At 37.1% G+C, this 3,478-nt stretch overlaps 1 non-coding gene across 1 annotated transcript; it reads right to left on the bottom strand.

Annotated features, from left to right (window-relative positions):
* Positions 1 to 228: 228 nt before the first annotated feature.
* On the bottom strand, positions 229 to 337 carry LOC127744463 (small nucleolar RNA R71). The gene has a single exon (XR_008005450.1). It is a non-coding gene; the product is annotated as a small nucleolar RNA R71 (small nucleolar RNA).
* Positions 338 to 3,478: the final 3,141 nt, after the last annotated feature.

The following is a 3,478-nucleotide window of genomic DNA, read 5'->3' as shown; positions in this document are numbered from 1 at the left end:
CTCGCGTAGGAGGACCCCAACAAGTTCATATCTGACTTCCTACAGATTTGTGATACGGTCAAAATGAATGGAGTGAACCCCAAGGTTTACAAGCTCATGCTCTTTCCTTTTGCTTTATGGGACAGAGTAAAGCTATGATTGGATTGTCAGCCCAAGGAGAGCTTGGACATATAGGATAAGGTGGTCATTAGATTTCTGGCTATGTTCTTCCCATCCCAGAAGCTAAGCAAGCTTAGAGTGGATGTGTAGACCTTCAGACAGAAAGAGGGAGAGTCCCTCTATGAAGCCTGGGAGAGATACAAGCAGATGATTAGGAGATGCCCTCCCGACATGGTTTTAGAATGGACCCGGCTGGAGATTTTTTATGATGGCCTCTCTGAAATTGCCATGATGTCTCCGGATCACTCTGCAGGTGGTTCACTACACATGAAGAAGACGCCTGAAGAGGTGAATGAGCTTATTGAGATGGTTGACAATAACCAGTACATGTACACTTTTGATAGGAACCCTGTGAACATTGGGGCTACTTAGAAGAGAAAAGTCATAGAAGTGGACACACTGGATGCCATTTTGCATAGAATAAGATCAGGTCCCAATAGATAAGCATGATCTCTCTAACTTAGCCACAATAGTCTCTGACTTTTTGAAGATCACTCATAGCTTTATGCAAGAGACTCGGTCTTCAATTCGGAATTTGAAAATACAAGTGGGTCAGTTGAGCAGCAGGATACCTGAGAGATCGTCCAACACTCTTCTATGCAACACAGAGGTAAATCTAAGGGAAGAGTGCAAGGCCCTCACTATGGACAAGAAGGCCAAACCCAAGGAGGAGGATGCTGCTGAGGATTTGAAAGAGAAAAAGTCTCAAGAGGAGACTAGTAGTACACTTGTATATGCCCCAGTGGTGATAGAAGAGCTGAAGTACAACACCTTCTGAACGTGCAAGAAGAGACCACGGATGAGCAACTTGCTCAATTCTTGGTAGTTTTCAAGAAGTTACAAATCAATATTCTTTTTGCTGAGGTGTTGGAGAAGAAACCTCCCTATATGGTCTGTTTGAAAAGTGTATTTTATGAGAAGAAGGCCATAGGGGAGATGAAAATGTGGTGCTAACCAAGGAGTGCAGTGCACTAGTACAAAAGAAGCTACTATAGAAATTTCCTCGGAAGCTTCTTAATAGCTGGGAATCCAAGAGGCTGCAGGATCTCACTGGAGATGGCAAACAAGTCCCTAAAGTAGGTATATGGATTGGTGGAAAACGTTCTAGTAAAGGTTAAAGACCTTTACCTCCCTGCAGACTTCATGATACTTGATACTGGAGAAGGAAATGATGACTTCATCATCCTAGGAAGGCCATTCCTAGCATCTACGAGAGCCTTGATTGATGTAAAAAGAGGAGAGTTGGTGATGAATCCACATTTCATGGTATTTATTTGCTTTAATTAGGTGAATTTCATTGACTTTTCTTGCATTTATTCATTAAAATAGCATGCTTTTGTGAATTCTTTCATAATTGTGCTTAATTGTGAAAAACATGCTTTTTATGCTTAAAATTGCCAATTTTAATTCACTTTTCTCCCATTGGATACCTTGATATGTTTGTTTGAGTGATTTAAGGTTTTGAAGGCAAGAATAGCTTGAAGAAGTATTAGGAACACATGCAAAGTAGAAGAATTAAAGAAATGAAGGATTTGCAAAGCTGTCAATTCTGGCCTCTTTGCAGTAAATTGATCATAACTTGAGCTATAGAGGTTCAAATAAGGCGATTCTAGTGGAATTAGAAGGCTAACATCCGGGGCTTCAAAATGATATGTATATGTCTAAAGTGGACATGGAGTTTGGGTGTGCGTACGCAAACACTTGTGCGTACACACGAGAAGAAAATCAGCAAGTGTGCGTGCGCACACACCTGTACATACGCACAAGTCCTGGCACGTGACTTCATTAATTGTAACTTGCTGGTAGCGAATTCTGGGCCTCTAAAGCCCAATCCAACTCACTTCTGAAGCTATTTCAAGCCAAATTGAAGAAGGATGAAGGGGGAACAATTAGGTTTAGGTTTTTACATGTTTTAGCTTAGTTTTTCTAGAGAGAGAAGCTCCCTCTTTTCTCTAGAAATAAGGTTTCTAGCTTAATTTCTCTTTAATTTTAGTCTTTAATTCTTGTTTCAGTATAGTTTTTTTTATGTTTTCATGCTTTCTTGTCTTGATCATCTTCATTTCTTGTGTTATTTTCTCAACTTTGCCACTTTTAGTTTATGAACACTGGTTAATTTTAGTTCCATTAATTCAATTTTGATTTTTTATCTTTCTTTAATGCTTATTAAGTTTTTATTATTATTCTCATGCAATTGGTAGTATAGATTTTATTTTTATTGTAATTTATAATATTTTTCCTTTTATGTATGTTAGGTGTTTGATAAAATGTCTCTTATAGTTTTTGTATAGTTTTTCACACTATTGGTCAGGAATTGGGTAATTAGTGAGTTGACTTGGACTTATGGATTAAGATCAATGATGCCCTTTTGACTTATCCTTGATATTAGGATAGACTAATTGGGATTAATTATACGCAACTACCATGTTTGTGGTCTATGACTAGGATAGGAATCCTCGATTACCCAATCCTTGCCAAGAGTTCCTTTTTGCCACTTGAATTCTATTTTTGTTGCTTTAATTGATTCTCATTTAATTCCTTGCATGCTTGTTGAATTTCTTGCCTTTTATTTTTCTTTTCACTTGCAATCACAACCCCCAATTTCTCATAGTCAATAATTGAGCACTTCATTGCAATTCCTAGGGAGAATGACTCAGGAGTTTAAATACTCTTGGTTATTTTGTGTTGATTGTGACAATCTTTTATTTTAAACTTTGATGTTGGTTGATAGTAGATTTGGAACTATACTTCCAATACCAATTCTATTTGCAATGGTGTTACATTGTTGGCTATTGTTAATATTTGAATATGTAAATAGTTTGTTTTTGATTGGTTGCTTGTGTTTGCTAGTTTTAGGAGTTTATTTTACTTGTTCTTATTATCTTTTGTTTTTATTACCTTTTTCTCCAATGAATTCTCACCCATTGCATTATGAGTTTTGTTGCTGTTGTGTTATAGGAATTGAGAATTCCGCATGTTTGTCACCTAAATGGAATGAAGAGAATCCACAAGAAGATTAGGTACACAAGCTTTGAAATCTCAAAAGCCATGAAAAATGCAAGCATGGGTGGAGATTCAAAGAAGAATGGAAGCACAAGCCTCCTTGATGAGAGCTTCTCAAAAGGTCAAACTTAAGGACTTTAAATAGAGGTGCTTGGTGGGAGACACCCCACTATGGTAAAATTTTCCAACTTTCCTCCTTTACATCATTCTTGTAAATATGTCTCTTAGTTGTGGGTTTGCCTTAATAAATTTTTGTTTGAAAATGCATACTTGAATAATTGGTAATCTTGTTTTAAATTACCTTTTTGACTTGAATTGC

This window comes from Arachis duranensis, unplaced genomic scaffold (genome assembly GCF_000817695.3).
Source record: "Arachis duranensis cultivar V14167 unplaced genomic scaffold, aradu.V14167.gnm2.J7QH unplaced_Scaffold_354585, whole genome shotgun sequence".
In the NCBI taxonomy this organism is placed as follows: Eukaryota; Viridiplantae; Streptophyta; class Magnoliopsida; order Fabales; family Fabaceae; genus Arachis; species Arachis duranensis.
The sequence above is the reverse complement of the archived record's forward strand: the minus strand, read 5'-3'. Positions and strand labels throughout refer to the sequence as shown.